The sequence below is a fragment of the Hypomesus nipponensis genome, chromosome 4 (genome assembly GCF_054491055.1).
Source record: "Hypomesus nipponensis isolate SF chromosome 4, ASM5449105v1, whole genome shotgun sequence".
Taxonomy (NCBI): Eukaryota; Metazoa; Chordata; class Actinopteri; order Osmeriformes; family Osmeridae; genus Hypomesus; species Hypomesus nipponensis.
This window is the reverse complement of record NC_140364.1, coordinates 1,117,135-1,142,451: the sequence shown is the minus strand read 5'-3', so window position 1 is coordinate 1,142,451 and position 25,317 is coordinate 1,117,135. Positions and strand designations below refer to the sequence as shown.

General features: G+C 36.7%; 1 long non-coding RNA gene across 1 annotated transcript; it reads left to right on the top strand.

Moving 5' to 3' along the window:
* The first annotated feature begins 1,282 nt into the window (after window positions 1-1,282).
* On the top strand, window positions 1,283-8,385 carry LOC146294930 (uncharacterized). Its single transcript, XR_014753246.1, has 2 exons — window positions 1,283-1,347; window positions 8,197-8,385. It is a non-coding gene; the product is annotated as an uncharacterized LOC146294930 (long non-coding RNA).
* The last annotated feature ends 16,932 nt before the right edge of the window (window positions 8,386-25,317 follow it).

Below are 25,317 nucleotides of genomic sequence, written 5' to 3'. Positions count from 1 at the left end.
CGGTCTTGGGGTGGTGCAAGGATATTTCCACTTGATCCTGTTTGCTCAGCTTTTTGAAGAAGTCTGCTATCTCACCCTTTCTTTTAATGTTTGAAGTGAACACTAAGCAAAAATAACATGTAGGCTTACACATCTAATTACCCACATTTGAGTCCAATCTTTAACATATTCCCATTATTATCTTCAATCAACTACTAAATCATGGCTAGCCCTACTCTGAAATACGTAGGCTATTTCGCAGGCATTATACAATAGCAAACAGGGTTGCTATCTGACTGCAGCGTTAATCTTTTGTAACGTTAATAAATTGATAAGGCATCTCATCAATGAATCTTAGCAGTTAAAGTACAAAAATAGTGTAGCGACCCACGCGAAAGACATATGTTAGGCTGTTAGTTGGTTGTTTACCAGTCGTGTTCACAGGGTCCGACATGTCAATCAACCTCCTGTCTGCTAATCACGGCAATGCCCAGAATGTTACTATTGTTTTGTGTGCTACCTTTCTTTTATTTAGAGTGGGCTAGGGCCAAACAACTGTTAAGGCCGATTTATACTTCTGCGTTTTTACGCACACGCACACGAGGAACGCCCCCTCCGTCAAAATATTGCCTCTGCGTGTCCACGCAGAGCCCTCGCAGAGCTCTGCGTGCGCCTTCTGATTTTCCTGACTGTCCAGGTGCCAGTATGGTACTCCGACTCCGTTACGGATGGGCGGGCCGCCGGATAGGATGGATTAATTAGCATATCTGTTGCCTTTATGGTTCTCCGAAGGCTGGGGGTGCTGAAAACAATTCACCGCCAGAACAGTAGGTGGAGAAGCGTTTTTTTTGTCGAAAACACGTTGCTTTGTTGCGTCTTTGTAAGTTAGAAATCGTCGTTGTTTATCTCCCACCTCTCATCACACGTGTGCCACTCTTACCAGCTGTCACTAGTCAGACGATGAGTGCAGCAGGTGCAGTCACATAATATTATATTAAAGACAAACTCAAGGCCCGCCGCGTCATTTTATGTGGCCCGCGGAAGATTAATGGGCTATTGAAATAAGTCTACGCTGCTTTACAGCGTGCATTGACCATAAACGACATCTCTCACCAGGGACGTCGTTAGGCCTATTTCTTCAGCCCCCCCAAATCATTTGGCATTATTGTCTTAATTTTTTTAAAATAATAATAATTAAACTATTGTTTCTCACACGGAAAAGTTATTTATAACTCTAACAAATTATAATCCAATAGCCTGTCATCATACTTTACGATACAAACCCCGGGCACTAGTACCGTCTCGACGTCAACGACAGCCAGTATTATAGCCAAGGAGTTCAAAGTAAATGATGCACGGAGTGAAATTGTAAGTACAAGGAGTTACAGAATGTGGCTATCTGTAGTTGTTAGCGAGTGTTACCTGCTGTAGGTTTACTTGATATGAGGCAAATGAAAGCAAATATTGTAGTGGGCTATGTTAAAACTAAGCTAGCTAACTACTTTGTTAGAAACTGTCCCCAGTTAGCAAGAGTGTGAACTAGCGAATTCGAAATACAAGAAATAACTACCGACGTCTCTCTATCCTTTGCATTGATATATCTCTCTAGTATTTCAAAACAATATTATCGGTCCCTATAGAATGTTGTTATTTATAATCAGTTAATGCTTGTGAAAACTAAATGTCATAGTGTCCCTCATAACGCTATTGTGCCGGTATATCATCCAATTCATTGACCAGATGGATATAAGAACATTCTTTAGGAGAGGTGGCAGCTCCACCCAGTCAGATGAGAGAGAGAAGCAGGAGATTGACAGGGCTGAAGGAGCCGGTGTGACGGAGGTTAGCGGTCTACAGGTCTAGAAGGAAATGAGTGGAGTTTTTTTAATTTTCTTCTACTGTGGTAGAAATGTATAGGCATTTGTTGTCAGGCCTAGGCTACTCCAAGGCATAGCCTAAACTAGATTATTACATGATATTTTTATGCCAAGTCATAAAATTGGCTTCTGGATTTCGATCAGTTATGTTTCAATGTTTGAACTTATCTTAAAGGTGACATGAAAACTTCATTTTATGAGGTTATTTAACATTAATATGAGTTCCCCTAGCCTGCCTTTGGTCCCCCAGTGGCTAGAATTTTCGATAGGTCTAAACAAAGCCCTTGGTGTTCTTCTCCGCCTTTGACAAAATCAAGGCTCAAACGCTCTGTTTGAAAATCTCCTCCAAGTGACGTAGATACGAGAAAGGTTACCTCCCCTCTCTCTGCTTTGCCCGCCCAGATCATCTGGCCCGCCCATGAGAAACTGAGCTACCACCGTGCAAAAGGGCAAGTGCGATATCGGTTTTTCCTAGAGAGACATCATGGGGAGCAAACAAACAAAGTACAACAGTTGCTCAGTGCTTGGATGTACAAATGCAAGCACAAATCTTTATTTAATTCCTTCATCCGAGCCTCTGCACAACCAATATCTCAATTTTATTTTCGCTGGAAATGCTCCGACACAACTTCCCAAAGTTGTGCATGTCTGCGCCAAACATTTCATCCAGGCATGCAGCCCTAAATCTCAGAACTTCTTAAGTGAATCACACTTAGATGAGCTTGCCAAGCACTATAGCATCAATCTGAAAAAAAGAGGATAAAAAAATATAAAATAATTGCCGCACGCAAACATGCCACTCCCCTTGGGGCTAAGCCCCCCCTTTCTTTGAATCCTAGAAACGCCCCTGTCTCTCACCATGCATTTCAATTGTGTTACGGCAAAGTGACGACATCCCGCCTCTAGAAAGCAGTGTATGAACATCAGTGTTAAACGCAAGGTTTAACTGGGTGAAGGCGAGCATGGTTTGAATGACAGCACTCCAATGGAGCCGGTTCTGCGAACGTACCCCATGTGCATTTTCAGCCAAGGTCCTCGGGCATTCAACCCAAGTTGGTATCGCTCTCGAACTTGGTTAGAGTACTCAGCCAAGCCAGCATGTTTCTGCTTCCCTTATCGACAATTTGGAGGCAGCAATGATGAAGACATCACCTTCATTAGACAAGGTTTTACCTAGGCTATTGGAAAACGGCAATGTTTATTTTACGTAAAGCTCAAAAAGCTATTCTGCGTTCAGATGAAGGGCAAAACAAGTTTTGCTCTTGCGCTATGCGCGCTTGCATTTTGTCACCAAACACTGAGAAAAATTTGCAAATGTATCCTCCAAGAAAAACAGCAGATTGTCCAAGAATTAAAAGGCGGACTTAAATTGCAGCATAATATGCCCTATGTTCACAAAAGCTACAACAAAGAGCCTGTTTTAGAGCTACATTTTGAGTGCAAACAAACTCCCCATCGCTCCATCCAGCTAGTTAGCTTGCCACGAGCATTCCTCTCCCTGCTTCACTAACAAAATATGGACAGATGTGCCTTGTTTTCGCTCATTTAATCAGATCGACCTCAAAATACATTAACATATAGTGGAAACGTACATCTACGAATGTGTGGTCTCAAATATACATAAAGATAAACATTTTTTAATTCCACAGCGTTCAAACAGTCCCCTCAGTTAAGGTTGGCTAGCAAGTTACAGCAGCAGCCTGGCCCTGTGACAGGTGGGGAGAGGGGCGCAAAGGGCAAATTTAATAGTGGTATCTTGCTTCCAACTCATTTTTTAGACAACCCATTCATTTGTAGCAGATAAACATCTAAAAACATGCAAGCTAGTAGTAGGACCGAAAACTATAGGATTGAGAGAGGTTAAAATAAAAGGAGTATAAGAGAAGCTGACAAAGCTGTTGAGTATTTCATTTGTTTGATGTGCAAGGCAACTAAACCCCTCTATGGGAAAATGTAGATCCAAAATTACTGAAGAGCTCTGGCAGTAGTGCAATGCTTTGATAATAGTTTACTACATCAGAACTTGCTGACTAACACGTTGTATTAGATCGAGTACAACATTTAAATAAAAGAAGCAATGACAAAAGGCTCTCACAAACAAGCTAGAAGTGGTTAGTAGCTTACTTGTGCTTTCCAATCAGAATCTAGTTTTGATTGGTGTTACCAAGACTTGTCCTGCTTAAAAAGCATCAAACTCTAGTCTGCTGTTTTTATACCTTGGTTCTATGAGAAGCCTTTAAAAAACATGTAAGTCACATTCACTGTTGACCATTCTCCTTAGAAGTTGAGGCAAACTAACCATCCACATCCTCAAACACCAAAGTGGCATCCATGGGCTCTTAACTGCTCATCTGTAAATGTAACTGTGTTTCCTCTGTGTATGTGTAAAAACCACTGTGATTTCGCACACTGACAATAAGACTTTGTTTGTCTAACATAAGTCTTACAATAACTTTGATCAGTGCATCAAGCATCATACTGACAGTGTGGGAAATGTACACAGTACCATTTACATGTACACAGGGTGAAATGTATTGTGCTATATGTAACAGAGTTAGAACCACAAAACTTGCTCCTCAGGTATGTAACAGGCCACCCGCGTCAACGAAGAGCTAGCTTTTCTTTGGCGTAGTTGGTAGTGGTCACGCTTGGCAAGTCGGAGGTTGTGCATTCGAGCCCAGTGAGTAGCAAACGAGCCTTGTTGTGATGGCGCGTGGCTATAGCTGTTACATACAAGTCACATATAACATGTATAGTAGGCCCACATAATGATGTAATTAGTATGTGGATACAAGAAAGTATGTATGTGGTACATAATAAGATAGCTCAACAAAATAAGTCAAGTTGTGACCATCCTTGTCATCTGGCTCATAGAAACAACAAGAAGACGCGACAGTTTCATGGTTTTCAGATGAGCAGTACTGAGTCTACAAATGTTGTTCAGATGTATGAGGATGTAGTTGATCGGTTTGCCTCGAAGAACGGCAAAACAGTGACAGTGACTAGTTCAACAGTGACAGTGACTAGTTTTCTTTTTAAAAGGCTTCTCAGAACAATGGCAACAAAAATGGAGACTGGATGGTTGGATGCTTTTCAAGCAGGACCAGTCTTGGTATGGCCATCAGAATAGACACTGACTGGAAAGCACAAGTATGCTACTATAACTAGAGCTTGTTCGTGGGAGCAGATATCATTTTGTCATTCTCCTTTTTTAATTAAACCTAATCAACACAATGACGTAGGCTTGTTTTGTCCTTGGCAAATGCATGGACCAGGGGCGTCGTTAGACCCTTTTCACTGGGGAGCAGCGCACCGTTACTTCAGGAGACATCTGTTCAGGATTGTGAAAGCGACATTATCAGCGGTGGTGCCTACATATGAAGATGTGTTATGCCAAAGCAGTATCCCAATCAAAGCAGTTAAACCGAAAACTTAAACCGATGCCCGCAGAATTCCATGTCAGCGCGCTCTTCTGAGCTTGCCCAATAGCCACTGCAGCACCCACACAGAAGTTCAGGTGTCGGATTCGGCACACAAGTCAGAATTGAGGTAGGCTAAGAAAACATTACGAAACGAAATAAAGTTTCTAAATGATAGGCCTACCGATCATCTTATTTAGACTAAAACAGAAAAACAATATTACATGAAGCTCAAAAGTATTTTGCGCTAAAATGAATGCGAAAAATATGTATGCTCTCGCATTTACTATTGATGTCCCTGCTAAAGCTGATATCAAACTTGCGTATCTCACTGTAAGTCGCTCTGGAGCGCCTGCTAAATGACTAAATGTATTTGAACTGTTGTACGGTGGGTTAAGCAAGGGGAGTTTCTATAGCCAAGTAGTGCATCGTGCACAGCAAGCTTGGAAGAAAAAGAGGGATATGAATAAGGGCATGTGCCCCAGTAGAGGTGTATGTCTAACAACGCCCCTGGCATGGACATTGTCAATAAGATGCTTGCATTTGTCTTACTGTACTGAATCTGATCCAAGTCCATCAACTACTGTATGTCTGGCAGAATAATGTCTCGAAGCCCAAATCTCAATCAACCTCCTCCCTTGATGTATCATATTCTCTCATCATGTCTGCTTTATCAAATCTTTCTCAAAATATTGCTGTAGTGCTGTAGGCCTGTTGTAAATGTTGACAACACCTGTCTTGTGTCTTAGAAGAGGTAACTTACACCTTAGAAATGTGTACTGTATAGGTACCATCACTATTCACGACAGTTACACTGGTGTCTGTCTAGTGTGTGATTTAAAGTTTAAATGAGAGTCGTTTCCTAAGCAAACTAATACACAGATGTACTGTGTCACTATTTAAGAAAATTCACCAAAAAACTCAAACGTAGAATTCCAAGACGTCTGTAATTAGCCAAGTGGTCTTTACACCCTTGGCTACTAACCTGAACTTCAATGCCACATCCTTAACTTGATGTCAATCTGTTCAGGAAAATCTCCTCTACAGGACTGTAAAACTGCTAACATTTCCCAGTTGGGACTTCTGAGATATTTGAGTTCATGCCCAATGAGTGCCCGCACCCATTCACTGCAATGAAAAGCTTCATGGAACTCCGACTCGGAATTTGAGCTTCAGGGACGCTTGACAAAAAATGACAACATTTGGCGTGTCGGACGTTTTAGAATTGTTTATGTGATGTTTTCCCATCGTATTTAAGACTTCATATTTTACAAACACGAGCTTTGTTAATGTAGCTGTTTACATATCCCACTCGTGCTGGTTAATCGGCTAACATGTTAAAGTAGGCTACATCCAAAGTCGGTGTCGTAAAACTAGCCTCTTTTTCCACAAACAGCTGATTAACGGAAGTAGCTTCGAGGTAAAACTAAAAACCTTTAAAAACGTCTACATTTAGCAAATATTGTTGATATTATTGTGCACAGGTGTTTTAGTATCGTTAATATGTAATTTACTTCCATAATTTCCCCAGGAATAACTAATAAAATGTATTTCAGGAAAAACGCTCAAACGGGTTTGTCCTCCCTAGTATAGTAATGTTTAGACATTTTACGACTATAGTCCATACATTTATTTGCTCGTTTGATTATTGTTAACTTTTTATAAACTCAGCTGTTGCAACGAAACCAAGCAATGTAAGCTACATTTCCGCTAGCCTGCCAATCTTCGGGTCCTACTTGAGCTGTATAAAAAATACCACATCGAACGACGACACGACACTAGTCGAGGAATTAACCTGGAAGAGGAGCCATTCGTGATGGACAAGCTTAAATGGTAAGTTGTTAATCATACAGAAGGTTTAGATTGATCGTTTTGTTGTCCAATTTATATTATTTTATCCGTCATGTCGAGTATTTTTTAGGTTAACCGTCAGTATCGTAAGGAGTAGCTAGGTTAACATTGACTCCCCGCTCACTAGCTCGCTCGCGCAATGCATTTGTTGTTAGCCGTTACAGTAGCACCGAGGTTTTTCCAACTGTCAAATTAGCATAGAAAACCTTACCACAGTACAGTAAAAAATTGTTATTTTGTCGGATATTAGACAAAAAGATACTCTGAAGTTCATACCCACATTAACCTTAACAATACATTAGCTCTAACATGTAACTAGGTATCTGCATACACAAGTGTAGCCTCACCTGGCAGCTACGTAGCGTTATAGTTAGCTTGTTGAAGTTGGTGGTCAACTAACCTACTGTAACTACTGATTTAACTTAACTAATACTTACAAAAATCTACAATTTACTACACTAATAGATAAAACGATTGATTAAAGGAAATATTTACACAATTATTTAACTATACTATTCTAAACTACACTAAAATACAAAAACCTACAGTATACTATATCTAACTAGCTAGCTAGCTAACTAATCAACTATCGAAGACTATTACTCTAAAATATTAAACAACTATACTAATAAAACAAATCTTAGTCAAACTACACTCAAACTCTAACTCTAACCTATGTCTTCCAAATCCACCAACAACTGCGAAGAATAACGTTTGTTATCACAATTTGAATGTGTTGCTGAACCATCCACGAGACGGCCTGGCTCGTGAGTTAAGTCTCTAGTTTCAGTGGTGGTTTTAATCCAGCCACCTTGGTGGTTGTTGTGTTACTCTTCTGTACCCATATGAATGGAGACTTTTGTGCCATACATGTTGTGTGTTAGTAGTACAGGGGATATGTTACAAACTTGTACAAGTATTAGTTTTTTACTCATTGACTCTTGATGTAACTGATAACGTTCACATGCATTCTTTAAAGTAACTTGTGGCCAACATGATTCCTACTGTGTTTATTGATTAAAGTACTGTAAAACTAATATCAACATAATACAAGTAATCTTTGTCTTCAGTTTCCTGGGTGTCCCCATATCTGAGGACTTCGCCTAATCCATCAACACCTCTTCCTGAGGACCTCTGCTGGTCCCTCAACACCATCCAACTCAGCCCAACTACAGTTCCACGTCCGCCATCATTGCCTTTTCCTCGTCATTTATCACCATTGTCTCCACAACCTTCAATAAATTATACACTTGACTGTCTACCAGTGTACTGATTGTAACCTAACAATTTAGGTTAGTTGGGGTTGGTATGAACAGAAATAATGCTTGATAGTGTTCAATGTTGGTTATGGGGATAATAATCACTTGGTATGTCTGGTTGGATGTCCTCTTCCATGAAGTGGCTGTGAAGCCATGAACGTTTCATCTCTGGCTTGGAACAGTGCAACCACCAGATAGGACTGCTATAAACACCCACTATATAAACATGGAGTTCACATCTGTCCCCCCCAACTCAAGCCTGGCATGTTCCATCAAAGACATAGGTATAAGCGCAAGAGTGTGTCTACTTCTACCTGGAAGAAAATGAAATCAAAACAAACATAATATCAGCCTGACTTATGCAACAAAGGTAAATGAAAAAAGAATATATTCATGAAACAGGTCTGTTTAATAAATGAACTTTATTTTTTCACAGGTTTTGTGACAATTATAATCAATATAAATTCAGAAGTAAAAACACGGAGAGGGGCAGAAGCAACTGTCATTTTCCATTTTAAACTTCAGAACCAGACTTGTTCTTGTTGCACTGAGTCCCTTTACCCTGGAATGTTTTAAGAGGACACACACAGTTGTCAGTTGGTTAACTGAGCTCACTATTGTCATGGGTAAGACTTAAATGTGATACTCTTTAGACACAATGGCACAATTGACATGACTGCATAGTCTGGCAATTGCTTGTGTCTCTCTCACCTCTTCTGGGCTAAAATGTCAATTGTAGGTCTAAAAAGGGTGGGATCACAAGGGAAACATTTATTTCAGATAGAAGGTCCTTGATGACAAAGCTTTTTGTCAGACTGACCTGTATACAGGTCAGTGACAAATGTAAAAATAACACAAAACCAAAAAACATGTCCTACAAATGAATAGGCATACACATCGTGTCTGTTTAAAAATAATCTGTAATCATAGATTAATCATGTTGACAACAATGTTGATATTTGTAAATAATTATAATGTAAATTTCCAGTACCTTTCATGGACGTCCAAATGACGTCCAAAACAATTACCAAATGTTGGTCAAATGTTGAACGTCAATATGACGTCCACGTTAAGTCACAGTTGGACGGTCCAAATAGTAGACCTAGTTTGGACGTCTAACAGATGTCCAGATTTGGTCATGGACCGACGGACCCAATATAGACATGATCTGCATGTCTATCCGACGTCCAATGTTTTAAGGGTATGTTTATATATCTATTTCTGTAAAGAAACTCACTTTTGAAGTAGCTAATTTCCAGTTGAAATCCATGAGTTCAAGACGTTTGAATCCCTGCAAACTCTTTTCTGAAATCCCAGTTTCAGAGATGCGTTGAAATAGGCATGCGCAAAGTTGTTTCTCAGGGGCAGACTGAGGGGCAGCTAGGTTTGCTAAGGAAGAATTGTAATATTCTGTGATGACTTGTCTTTGGAAATAAAACTTAAGAATCGCTTGCCTTTTGGTCACATTTAACAATTTTGTATTACAAAATTATTGCAGCTCAAATTTGCATTGTGTGTCATACAGCTTTAGTGTGCTGGACAAAGAATGTTTGCTTAATCATGTTACACATCACACATCGATTGCTTATGTACATGTAAAGAATAAAATACTTATATTTTAATATAGGCCTAAGGCTAAGATTATAAGAATTATATTCCAAATTCAGTCTTTTATTTCTTAAAGCTATGTTCCTGCATATGAGAAAATTGATGACTATGCTGGGGCTGAGCTGCACATGAATTACACACCTTGTCTAAATGTATACGTGCTGGGTGCAACATTTAATATTTTGTGATTGAAATTCATGTAGACTATGGATACATTACTAAAGTGTCAGAACTGAGAGCAGTCCAGTGTGATCTCTCCATGGAAAAACCACTGAACTCGAGATCCGTTGTCCTGCGACCAAAGAGCGACTTCACGGCAACTTAACCCATGGTACTAAAATGAATGTATCCAGCCGACCAAGGGACAACGTCACGGCAACGTTGTCCACGGGAACAAAATAACAGTATCCAACCAACCAAGGTACGACATCGCGGCAACGTTGCCCGCGGACCTAAAACTTACGTAACCAGCCGACCAAGGTACGACGTTGCGGCAACGTTGCCCACGGGTCTAAAAATAACGTAACCAGCCGACCAAGGTATGACGTGGTAACGTTGTCCATGGGACCAACTGGCAACATTCCCTTTATAACGTTGCTACGACATTGCCACAACGTTGCCAGAAGGTAACGTCGCGGGTTACCAACTGAGCACCTACTGGCAACGTTGCCGCAACATCATGTGTTAGCTGGGTAAACATCTGCACAAAACCCCTTTACCATGTATAAACAGCCACAGAAACATGTTATAACAGTTAAAACGTCAAGAAAACCATTCAGTCAGAAGTTACATGCCAAACATTGTAAATGCATTGAAAACGCTATTCAGGAGCTGAAAAGCACTTTAGACTAATAAAAAAATGAAAGTCTCAAAAACGGAATCTAATGGCTAAACATCTTCATAAATCAAATTTTCCATGTATAAACAGCCACAGAAGCATGTTATAACACTTCAAACATCAAGAAAACCATTCAGCCAGAAGTTACATGCCAAACTTTGTAAATGTATTGAAAACGCTTTTCAGGAGCTGAAAAGCACTTTAGAGCAATAAAAAAAGGAAAGTCTCAAAAAGTGAATTTAAAGGCTAAACATCTTCACAAAACCCATTTACCATGTATAAACAGCCACAGAAACATGTTATAACACTTCAAACATCAAGAAAACCATTCAGCCAGAAGTTACATAACAAACTTTGTAAGTGCCTTGAAAACGCTATTCAGGAGCTGAAAAGCACTTTCAAGCTATAAAAACATGAAAGTCTCAAAAATGCAATCTAATGGCTAAACATCTTCACAAAACACCTTTTCCATGTATAAAAAGCCACAGAAGCATGTTATAACACTTCAAACATCAAGAAAACCATTCAGCCAGAAGTTACATAACAAACTTTGTAAATGCATTGAAAACGCTATTCAGGAGCTGAAAAGCACTTGAGAGAAATACAAAAATGAAAGTCTCAAAAACGGAATCTAATGGCTAAACATCTTCACAAAACCCCTTAACCATGTATAAACAGCCATAGAAACATGTTTTAACACTTAAAACATCGAGAAAACCATTCAGCCAGAAGTTACATAACAAACTTTGTAAATGCATTGAAAACGCTTTTCAGGAGCTGAAAAGCACTTTAGAGCAATAATAAAAGAAAAGTCTCAAAAAACAGAATCTAATGGCTAAACATCTTCACAAACCCCCTTAACCATGTATAAACAGCCATAGAATTATGTTTTGACACTTAAAACATTGAGAAAACCATTCAGACAGAAGTTACATGCCAAACTTTGTAAATGCCTTGAAAACGCTATTTAGGAGCTGAAAAGCACTTTAGAGCAATATAAAATGAAAGTCTCAAAAACGCAATCTAATGGCTAAACATCTTCACAAAACCCCTTAACCGTGTATAAACAGCCATAGAAACATGTTTTAACACTTCAAACATCAAGAAAACCATTCAGACAGAAGTTACATGCCAAACTTTGTAAATGCCTTGAAAACGCTATTCAGGAGCTGAAAAGCACTTTCAAGCTATAAAAACATGAAAGTCTCAAAAAAACGGAATCTAATGGCTAAACATCTTCACAAAACCCCTTAACCGTGTATAAACAGCCATAGAAACATGTTTTAACACTTAAAACATCGAGAAAACCATTCAGACAGAAGTTACATGCCAAACTTTGTAAATGCATTGAAAACGCTATTCAGGAGCTGAAAAGCACTTAAGAGCAATAATAAAAGGAAAGTCTCAAAAAACGGAATCTAATGGCTAAACATCTTCACAAAACCCCTTAACCATGTATAAACAGCCATAGAAACATGTTTTAACACTTAAAACATCGAGAAAATCATTAAGACAGAAGTTACATGCCAAACTTTGAAAATGCATTGAAAACGCTTTTCAGGAGCTGAAAAGCTCTTTAGAGCAATAATAAAAGGAAAGTCTCAAAAAGTGAATTTGAAGGCTAAACATCTTCACAAAACCCATTTACCATGTATAAACAGCCACAGAAAAATGTTATAATACTTAAAACATCAAGAAAACCATTCAGCCAGAAGTTACAAGCCAAACTTTGTAAATGCATTGAAAACGCTATTCAGGAGCTGAAAAGCTCTTTAGAGCAATAATAAAAGGAAAGTCTCAAAAAGTGAATTTGAAGGCTAAACATCTTCACAAAACCCATTTACCATGTATAAACAGCCACAGAAACATGTTATAATACTTAAAACATCAAGAAAACCATTCAGCCAGAAGTTACAAGCCAAACTTTGTAAATGCATTGAAAACGCTATTCAGGAGCTGAAAAGCACTTTAGAGCAATAAAAAAAGGAAAGTCTCAAAAACGCATTCTAATGGCTACACAACTTCATAAAAACCCCTTTCCCATGTATAAACAGCCATAGAAACATGTTATAACACTTAAAACATCGAGAAAAGCATTCAGACAGAAGTTACATGCTAAACTTTGTAAATGCCATGAAAACCCTATTCAGGAGCTGAAAAGCACTTTAGAGCAATAAAAAAATGAAAGTCTCAAAAACGTAATCTAATGGCTAAACATCTTCACAAAACCCCTCTCCCATGTATAAACAGCCATAGAAACATGTTATAACACTTAAAACATCGAAAATCACTTTCAGACAGAAGTTAGATGCCAAACTTTGTAAATTTATTGAAAACGCTATTCAGGACCTGAAAAGCACTTTAGAGCAATAATAAAAGGAAAGTCTCACAAACGGAATCTAATGGCTACACAACTTCATAAAAACCCCTTTCCCATGTATAAACAGCCATAGAAACATGTTATAACACTTAAAACATCGAGAAAACCATTCAGACAGAAGTTACATGCCAAACTTTGTAAATGCCTTGAAAACGCTATTCAGGAGCTGTAAAGCACTTTCAAGCTATAAAAACATGAAAGTCTCAAAAAAACGGAATCTAATAGCTAAACATCTTCACAAAACCCCTTAACCATGTATAAACAGCCATAGAAACATGTTTTGACACTTAAAACATCGAGAAAACCATTCAGACAGAAGTTACATGCCAAACTTTGTAAATGCCTTGAAAACGCTATTCAGGAGCTGAAAAGCACTTTAGAGCAATAAAAAATGAAAGTCTCAAAAACGCAATATAATGGCTAAACATCTTCACAAAACCCCTTAACCGTGTATAAACAGCCATAGAAACATGTTTTAACACTTAAAACATCGAGAAAACCATTCAGACAGAAGTTACATGCCAAACTTTGTAAATGCCTTGAAAACGCTATTCAGGAGCTGAAAAGCACTTTCAAGCTATAAAAACATAAAGGTCTCAAAAAAACGAAATCTAATAGCTAAACATCTTCACAAAACCCCTTAACCATGTATAAACAGCCACAGAAACATGTTATAACACTTCAAACATCAAGAAAACCATTCAGCCAGAAGCTACATAACAAACTTTGAAAGTGCCTTGAAAACGCTATTCAGGAGCTGTAAAGCACTTTTAAGCTATAAAAACATGAAAGTCTCAAAAACGCAATCTAATGGCTAAACATCTTCACAAAACCCCTTAACCATGTATAAAAAGCCATAGAAACATGTTTTGACACTTAAAACATCGAGAAAACCATTCAGCCAGAAGTTACATAACAAACTTTGAAAGTGCCTTGAAAACGCTATTCAGGAGCTGAAAAGCACTTTAGAGCAATAAAAAATGAAAGTCTCAAAAACGCAATCTAATGGCTAAACATCTTCACAAAACCCCTTAACCATGTATAAACAGCCATAGAAACATGTTTTGACACTTAAAACATCGAGAAAACCATTCAGCCAGAAGTTACATAACAAACTTTGTAAATGCATTGAAAACGCTATTCAGGAGCTGAAAAGCACTTTAGAGCAATAAAAAATGAAAGTCTCACAAACGGAATCTAATGGCTAAACATCTTCAAAAAACACATTTTCCATGTATAAGCAGCCACAGAAGCATGTCATAACACTTCAAATGTCAAGAAAACCATTCAGCCAGAAGTTATATGCCAAACTTTGTAAATGTATTGAAAACGCTTTTCAGGAGCTGAAAAGCACTTTAGAGCAATAAAAAAAGGAAAGTCCCAAAAAGTAAATTTAAAGGCTAAACATCTTCACAAAACCCATTTACCATGTATAAACAGCCACAGAAACATGTTATAACACTTCAAACATCAAGAAAACCATTCAGCCAGAAGTTACATAACAAACTTTGAAAGTGCCCTGAAAACGCTATTCAGGAGCTGTAAAGCACTTTCAAGCTATAAAAACATGAAAGTCTCAAAAACGCAATCTAATGGCTAAACATCTTCACAAAACCCCTCTATCATGCATAAATACCCACAGAAGCATGTTATAATACTTAAAACATCAAGAAAACCATTACGACATTAGTTACATGCCAAACTTTGTAAATGCATTGAAAACGCTTTTCAGGAGCTGAAAAGCACTTTAAGCAATAATAAAAGGAAAGTCTCACAAACGGAATCTAATGGCTAAACATCTTCACAAAACACATTTTCCATGTATAAGCAGCCACAGAAGCATGTTATAACACTTCAAACATCAAGAAAACCATTCAGCCAGAAGTTACATGCCAAACTTTGTAAATGCCTTGAAAACGCTATTCAGGAGCTGAAAAGCACTTTCAAGCTATAAAAACATAAAAGTCTCAAAAAAATGGAATCTAATGGCTAAACATCTTCACAAAACACATTTTCCATGTATAAGCAGCCACAGAAGCATGTTATAACACTTCAAACATCAAGAAAACCATTCAGCCAGAAGTTACATGCCAAACTTTGTAAATGCCTTGAAAACGCTATTCAGGAGCTGAAAAGCACTTTCAAGCTATAAAAACATAAAAGTCTCAAAAAAACGGAATCTAATAGCTAAACATCTTCACAAAACCCCTTAACCATGTATAAACAGCCATAGAAACATGTTTTGACACTTAAAACATCGAGAAAACCATTCAGACAGAAGTTACATGCCAAACTTTGTAAATGCCTTGAAAACGCTATTCAGGAGCTGAAAAGCACTTTAGAGCAATAAAAAATGAAAGTCTCAAAAACGCAATATAATGGCTAAACATCTTCACAAAACCCCTTAACCGTGTATAAACAGCCATAGAAACATGTTTTAACACTTAAAACATCGAGAAAACCATTCAGACAGAAGTTACATGCCAAACTTTGTAAATGCCTTGAAAACGCTATTCAGGAGCTGAAAAGCACTTTCAAGCTATAAAAACATAAAAGTCTCAAAAAAACGAAATCTAATAGCTAAACATCTTCACAAAACCCCTTAACCATGTATAAACAGCCACAGAAACATGTTATAACACTTCAAACATCAAGAAAACCATTCAGCCAGAAGCTACATAACAAACTTTGAAAGTGCCTTGAAAACGCTATTCAGGAGCTGTAAAGCACTTTTAAGCTATAAAAACATGAAAGTCTCAAAAACGCAATCTAATGGCTAAACATCTTCACAAAACCCCTTAACCATGTATAAAAAGCCATAGAAACATGTTTTGACACTTAAAACATCGAGAAAACCATTCAGCCAGAAGTTACATAACAAACTTTGAAAGTGCCTTGAAAACGCTATTCAGGAGCTGAAAAGCACTTTAGAGCAATATAAAATGAAAGTCTCAAAAACGCAATATAATGGCTAAACATCTTCACAAAACCCCTTAACCGTGTATAAACAGCCATAGAAACATGTTTTAACACTTAAAACATCGAGAAAACCATTCAGACAGAAGTTACATGCCAAACTTTGTAAATGCCTTGAAAACGCTATTCAGGAGCTGAAAAGCACTTTCAAGCTATAAAAACATAAAAGTCTCAAAAAAACGGAATCTAATAGCTAAACATCTTCACAAAACCCCTTAACCATGTATAAACAGTCATAGAAACATGTTTTGACACTTAAAACATCGAGAAAACCATTCAGACAGAAGTTACATGCCAAACTTTGTAAATGCCTTGAAAACGCTATTCAGGAGCTGAAAAGCACTTTAGAGCAATATAAAATGAAAGTCTCAAAAACGCAATCTAATGGCTAAACATCTTCACAAAACCCCTTAACCGTGTATAAACAGCCATAGAAACATGTTTTAACACTTAAAACATCGAGAAAACCATTCAGACAGAAGTTACATGCCAAACTTTGTAAATGCCTTGAAAACGCTATTCAGGAGCTGAAAAGCACTTTAGAGCAATATAAAATGAAAGTCTCAAAAACGCAATCTAATGGCTAAACATCTTCACAAAACCCCTTAACCGTGTATAAACAGCCATAGAAACATGTTTTAACACTTCAAACATCAAGAAAACCATTCAGACAGAAGTTACATGCCAAACTTTGTAAATGCCTTGAAAACGCTATTCAGGAGCTGAAAAGCACTTTCAAGCTATAAAAACATGAAAGTCTCAAAAAAACGGAATCTAATGGCTAAAAATCTTCACAAAACCCCTTAACCGTGTATAAACAGCCATAGAAACATGTTTTAACACTTAAAACATCGAGAAAACCATTCAGACAGAAGTTACATGCCAAACTTTGTAAATGCATTGAAAACGCTATTCAGGAGCTGAAAAGCACTTAAGAGCAATAATAAAAGGAAAGTCTCAAAAAACGGAATCTAATGGCTAAACATCTTCACAAAACCCCTTAACCATGTATAAACAGCCATAGAAACATGTTTTAACACTTAAAACATCGAGAAAATCATTAAGACAGAAGTTACATGCCAAACTTTGAAAATGCATTGAAAACGCTTTTCAGGAGCTGAAAAGCTCTTTAGAGCAATAATAAAAGGAAAGTCTCAAAAAGTGAATTTGAAGGCTAAACATCTTCACAAAACCCATTTACCATGTATAAACAGCCACAGAAAAATGTTATAATACTTAAAACATCAAGAAAAACATTCAGCCAGAAGTTACAAGCCAAACTTTGTAAATGCATTGAAAACGCTATTCAGGAGCTGAAAAGCTCTTTAGAGCAATAATAAAAGGAAAGTCTCAAAAAGTGAATTTGAAGGCTAAACATCTTCACAAAACCCATTTACCATGTATAAACAGCCACAGAAACATGTTATAATACTTAAAACATCAAGAAAACCATTCAGCCAGAAGTTACAAGCCAAACTTTGTAAATGCATTGAAAACGCTATTCAGGAGCTGAAAAGCACTTTAGAGCAATAAAAAAAGGAAAGTCTCAAAAACGCATTCTAATGGCTACACAACTTCAGAAAAACCCCTTTCCCATGTATAAACAGCCATAGAAACATGTTATAACACTTAAAACATCGAGAAAAGCATTCAGACAGAAGTTTCATGCTAAACTTTGTAAATGCCATGAAAACGCTATTCAGGAGCTGAAAAGCACTTTAGAGCAATAAAAAAATGAAAGTCTCAAAAACGTAATCTAATGGCTAAACATCTTCACAAAACCCCTCTCCCATGTATAAACAGCCATAGAAACATGTTATAACACTTAAAACATCGAAAATCACTTTCAGACAGAAGTTAGATGCCAAACTTTGTAAATTTATTGAAAACGCTATTCAGGACCTGAAAAGCACTTTAGAGCAATAATAAAAGGAAAGTCTCACAAACGGAATCTAATGGCTACACAACTTCATAAAAACCCCTTTCCCATGTATAAACAGCCATAGAAACATGTTATAACACTTAAAACATCGAGAAAACCATTCAGACAGAAGTTACATGCCAAACTTTGTAAATGCCTTGAAAACGCTATTCAGGAGCTGTAAAGCACTTTCAAGCTATAAAAACATGAAAGTCTCAAAAACGCAATCTAATGGCTAAACATCTTCACAAAACCCCTTAACCGTGTATAAACAGCCATAGAAACATGTTTTAACACTTAAAACATCGAGAAAACCATTCAGACAGAAGTTACATGCCAAACTTTGTAAATGCCTTGAAAACGCTATTCAGGAGCTGAAAAGCACTTTAGAGCAATAAAAAATGAAAGTCTCAAAAACGCAATCTAATGGCTAAACATCTTCACAAAACCCCTTAACCATGTATAAACAGCCATAGAAACATGTTTTGACACTTAAAACATCGAGAAAACCATTCAGACAGAAGTTACATGCCAAACTTTGTAAATGCCTTGAAAACGCTATTCAGGAGCTGAAAAGCACTTTCAAGCTATAAAAAATGAAAGTCTCAAAAACGCAATCTAATGGCTAAACATCTTCACAAAACCCCTTAACCGTGTATAAACAGCCATAGAAACATGTTTTAACACTTAAAACATCGAGAAAACCATTCAGACAGAAGTTACATGCCAAACTTTGTAAATGCATTGAAAACGCTATTCAGGAGCTGAAAAGCACTTAAGAGCAATAATAAAAGGAAAGTCTCAAAAAACGGAATCTAATGGCTAAACATCTTCACAAAACCCCTTAACCATGTATAAACAGCCATAGAAACATGTTTTAACACTTAAAACATCGAGAAAATCATTAAGACAGAAGTTACATGCCAAACTTTGAAAATGCATTGAAAACGCTTTTCAGGAGCTGAAAAGCTCTTTAGAGCAATAATAAAAGGAAAGTCTCAAAAAGTGAATTTGAAGGCTAAACATCTTCACAAAACCCATTTACCATGTATAAACAGCCACAGAAAAATGTTATAATACTTAAAACATCAAGAAAACCATTCAGCCAGAAGTTACAAGCCAAACTTTGTAAATGCATTGAAAACGCTATTCAGGAGCTGAAAAGCTCTTTAGAGCAATAATAAAAGGAAAGTCTCAAAAAGTGAATTTGAAGTCTAAACATCTTCACAAAACCCATTTACCATGTATAAACAGCCACAGAAACATGTTATAATACTTAAAACATCAAGAAAACCATTCAGCCAGAAGTTACAAGCCAAACTTTGTAAATGCATTGAAAACGCTATTCAGGAGCTGAAAAGCACTTTAGAGCAATAAAAAAAGGAAAGTCTCAAAAACGTAATCTAATGGCTAAACATCTTCACAAAACCCCTCTCCCATGTATAAACAGCCATAGAAACATGTTATAACACTTAAAACATCGAAAATCACTTTCAGACAGAAGTTAGATGCCAAACTTTGTAAATTTATTGAAAACGCTATTCAGGACCTGAAAAGCACTTTAGAGCAATAATAAAAGGAAAGTCTCACAAACGGAATCTAATGGCTACACAGCTTCATAAAAACCCCTTTCCCATGTATAAACAGCCATAGAAACATGTTATAACACTTAAAACATCGAGAAAACCATTCAGACAGAAGTTACATGCCAAACTTTGTAAATGCCTTGAAAACGCTATTCAGGAGCTGTAAAGCACTTTCAAGCTATAAAAACATGAAAGTCTCAAAAACGCAATCTAATGGCTAAACATCTTCACAAAACCCCTTAACCGTGTATAAACAGCCATAGAAACATGTTTTAACACTTAAAACATCGAGAAAACCATTCAGACAGAAGTTACATGCCAAACTTTGTAAATGCATTGAAAACGCTATTCAGGAGCTGAAAAGCACTTTAGAGCAATACAAAATCAAAGTCTCAAAAACGCAATCTAATGGCTAAACATCTTCACAAAACCCCTTAACCATGTATAAACAGCCACAGAAACATGTTATAACACTTCAAACATCAAGAAAACCATTCAGCCAGAAGTTACATAACAAACTTTGAAAGTGCCTTGAAAACGCTATTCAGGAGCTAAAAAGCACTTTCAAGCTATAAAAACATGAAAGTCTCAAAAAAACAGAATCTAATAGCTAAACATCTTCACAAAACCCCTTAACCATGTATAAACAGCCATAGAAACATGTTTTGACACTTAAAACATCGAGAAAACCATTCAGACAGAAGTTACATGCCAAACTTTGTAAATGCCTTGAAAACGCTATTCAGGAGCTGAAAAGCACTTTAGAGCAATAAAAAATGAAAGTCTCAAAAACGCAATATAATGGCTAAACATCTTCACAAAACCCCTTAACCGTGTATAAACAGCCATAGAAACATGTTTTAACACTTAAAACATCGAGAAAACCATTCAGACAGAAGTTACATGCCAAACTTTGTAAATGCCTTGAAAACGCTATTCAGGAGCTGAAAAGCACTTTAGAGCAATATAAAATGAAAGTCTCAAAAACGCAATCTAATGGCTAAACATCTTCACAAAACCCCTTAACCGTGTATAAACAGCCATAGAAACATGTTTTAACACTTAAAACATCGAAAAAACCATTCAGACAGAAGTTACATGCCAAACTTTATAAATGCCTTGAAAACGCTATTCAGGAGCTGAAAAGCACTTTCAAACTATAAAAACATGAAAGTCTCAAAAAAACGGAATCTAATAGCTAAACATCTTCACAAAACCCCTTAACCATGTATAAACAGCCATAGAAACATGTTTTGACACTTAAAACATCGAGAAAACCATTCAGACAGAAGTTACATGCCAAACTTTGTAAATGCCTTGAAAACGCTATTCAGGAGCTGAAAAGCACTTTAGAGCAATACAAAATGAAAGTCTCAAAAACGCAATATAATGGCTAAACATCTTCACAAAACCCCTTAATCATGTATAAACAGCCATAGAAACATGTTTTGACACTTAAAACATCGAGAAAACCATTCAGACAGAAGTTACATGCCAAACTTTGTAAATGCCTTGAAAACGCTATTCAGGAGCTGAAAAGCACTTTAGAGCAATATAAAATGAAAGTCTCAAAAACGCAATCTAATGGCTAAACATCTTCACAAAACCCCTTAACCGTGTATAAACAGCCATAGAAACATGTTTTAACACTTAAAACATCGAGAAAACCATTCAGCCAGAAGTTACATAACAAACTTTGAAAGTGCCTTGAAAACGCTATTCAGGAGCTGAAAAGCACTTTAGAGCAATAAAAAATGAAAGTCTCAAAAACGCAATCTAATGGCTAAACATCTTCACAAAACCCCTTAACCATGTATAAACAGCCATAGAAACATGTTTTGACACTTAAAACATCGAGAAAACCATTCAGACAGAAGTTACATGCCAAACTTTGTAAATGCATTGAAAACGCTATTCAGGAGCTGAAAAGCACTTAAGAGCAATAATAAAAGGAAAGTCTCAAAAAACGGAATCTAATGGCTAAACATCTTCACAAAACCCCTTAACCATGTATAAACAGCCATAGAAACATGTTTTAACACTTAAAACATCGAGAAAATCATTAAGACAGAAGTTACATGCCAAACTTTGAAAATGCATTGAAAACGCTTTTCAGGAGCTGAAAAGCTCTTTAGAGCAATAATAAAAGGAAAGTCTCAAAAAGTGAATTTGAAGGCTAAACATCTTCACAAAACCCATTTACCATGTATAAACAGCCACAGAAAAATGTTATAATACTTAAAACATCAAGAAAACCATTCAGCCAGAAGTTACAAGCCAAACTTTGTAAATGCATTGAAAACGCTATTCAGGAGCTGAAAAGCTCTTTAGAGCAATAATAAAAGGAAAGTCTCAAAAAGTGAATTTGAAGGCTAAACATCTTCACAAAACCCATTTACCATGTATAAACAGCCATAGAAACATGTTTTGACACTTAAAACATCGAGAAAACCATTCAGACAGAAGTTACATGCCAAACTTTGTAAATGCCTTGAAAACGCTATTCAGGAGCTGAAAAGCACTTTAGAGCAATACAAAATGAAAGTCTCAAAAACGCAATATAATGGCTAAACATCTTCACAAAACCCCTTAACCATGTATAAACAGCCATAGAAACATGTTTTGACACTTAAAACATCGAGAAAACCATTCAGACAGAAGTTACATGCCAAACTTTGTAAATGCCTTGAAAACGCTATTTAGGAGCTGAAAAGCACTTTAGAGCAATAACAAATCAAAGTCTCAAAAACGCAATCTAATGGCTAAACATCTTCACAAAACCCCTTAACCGTGTATAAACAGCCATAGAAACATGTTTTAACACTTAAAACATCGAGAAAACCATTCAGACAGAAGTTACATGCCAAACTTTGTAAATGCCTTGAAAACGCTATTCAGGAGCTGAAAAGCACTTTAGAGCAATATAAAATGAAAGTCTCAAAAACGCAATCTAATGGCTAAACATCTTCACAAAACCCCTTAACCGTGTATAAACAGCCATAGAAACATGTTTTAACACTTAAAACATCGATAAAACCATTCAGCCAGAAGTTACATAACAAACTTTGAAAGTGCCTTGAAAACGCTATTCAGGAGCTGAAAAGCACTTTAGAGCAATAAAAAATGAAAGTCTCAAAAACGCAATCTAATGGCTAAACATCTTCACAAAACCCCTTAACCATGTATAAACAGCCATAGAAACATGTTTTGACACTTAAAACATCGAGAAAACCATTCAGCCAGAAGTTACATAACAAACTTTGTAAATGCATTGAAAACGCTATTCAGGAGCTGAAAAGCACTTGAGAGCAATAAAAAATGAAAGTCTCACAAACGGTATCTAATGGCTAAACAACTTCAAAAAACACATTTTCCATGTATAAGCAGCCACAGAAGCATGTTATAACACTTCAAATGTCAAGAAAACCATTCAGCCAGAAGTTATATGCCAAACTTTGTAAATGTATTGAAAACAAAGCACTTTAGAGCAATAAAAAAAGGAAAGTCCCAAAAAGTAAATTTAAAGGCTAAACATCTTCACAAAACCCATTTACCATGTATAAACAGCCACAGAAACATGTTATAACACTTCAAACATCAAGAAAACCATTCAGCCAGAAGTTACATAACAAACTTTGAAAGTGCCCTGAAAACGCTATTCAGGAGCTGTAAAGCACTTTCAAGCTATAAAAACATGAAAGTCTCAAAAACGCAATCTAATGGCTAAACATCTTCACAAAACCCCTCTATCATGCATAAATACCCACAGAAGCATGTTATAATACTTAAAACATCAAGAAAACCATTACGACATTGATTACATGCCAAACTTTGTAAATGCATTGAAAACGCTTTTCAGGAGCTGAAAAGCACTTTAAGCAATAATAAAAGGAAAGTCTCACAAACGGAATCTAATGGCTAAACATCTTCACAAAACACATTTTCCATGTATAAGCAGCCACAGAAGCATGTTTTAACACTTCAAACATCAAGAAAACCATTCAGCCAGAAGTTACATGCCAAACTTTGTAAATGCCTTGAAAACGCTATTCAGGAGCTGAAAAGCACTTTCAAGCTATAAAAACATAAAAGTCTCAAAAAAACGGAATCTAATAGCTAAACATCTTCACAAAACCCCTTAACCATGTATAAACAGTCATAGAAACATGTTTTGACACTTAAAACATCGAGAAAACCATTCAGACAGAAGTTAAACTCCAAACTTGGAAATGCCTTGAAAACGCTATTCAGGAGCTGAAAAGCACTTTAGAGCAATATAAAATGAAAGTCTCAAAAACGCAATCTAATGGCTAAACATCTTCACAAAACCCCTTAACCGTGTATAAACAGCCATAGAAACATGTTTTAACACTTAAAACATCGAGAAAACCATTCAGACAGAAGTTACATGCCAAACTTTGTAAATGCCTTGAAAACGCTATTCAGGAGCTGAAAAGCACTTTAGAGCAATATAAAATGAAAGTCTCAAAAACGCAATCTAATGGCTAAACATCTTCACAAAACCCCTTAACCGTGTATAAACAGCCATAGAAACATGTTTTAACACTTAAAACATCGAGAAAACCATTCAGACAGAAGTTACATGCCAAACTTTGTAAATGCCTTGAAAACGCTATTTAGGAGCTGAAAAGCACTTTAGAGCAATAACAAATCAAAGTCTCAAAAACGCAATCTAATGGCTAAACATCTTCACAAAACCCCTTAACCATGTATAAACAGCCATAGAAACATGTTTTAACACTTAAAACATCGAGAAAACCATTCAGACAGAAGTTACATGCCAAACTTTGTAAATGCCTTGAAAACGCTATTCAGGAGCTAAAAAGCACTTTCAAGCTATAAAAACATGAAAGTCTCAAAAAAACGGAATCTAATAGCTAAACATCTTCACAAAACCCCTTAACCATGTATAAACAGCCATAGAAACATGTTTTGACACTTAAAACATCGAGAAAACCATTCAGACAGAAGTTACATGCCAAACTTTGTAAATGCCTTGAAAACGCTATTTAGGAGCTGAAAAGCACTTTAGAGCAATAACAAATCAAAGTCTCAAAAACGCAATCTAATGGCTAAACATCTTCACAAAACCCCTTAACCATGTATAATCAGCCACAGAAACATGTTATAACACTTCAAACATCAAGAAAACCATTCAGCCAGAAGCTACAGAACAAACTTTGAAAGTGCCTTGAAAACGCTATTCAGGAGCTAAAAAGCACTTTCAAGCTATAAAAACATGAAAGTCTCAAAAAAACAGAATCTAATAGCTAAACATCTTCACAAAACCCCTTAACCATGTATAAACAGCCATAGAAACATGTTTTGACACTTAAAACATCGAGAAAACCATTCAGACAGAAGTTACATGCCAAACTTTGTAAATGCCTTGAAAACGCTATTCAGGAGCTGAAAAGCACTTTAGAGCAATAAAAAATGAAAGTCTCAAAAACGCAATATAATGGCTAAACATCTTCACAAAACCCCTTAACCGTGTATAAACAGCCATAGAAACATGTTTTAACACTTAAAACATCGAGAAAACCATTCAGACAGAAGTTACATGCCAAACTTTGTAAATGCCTTGAAAACGCTATTCAGG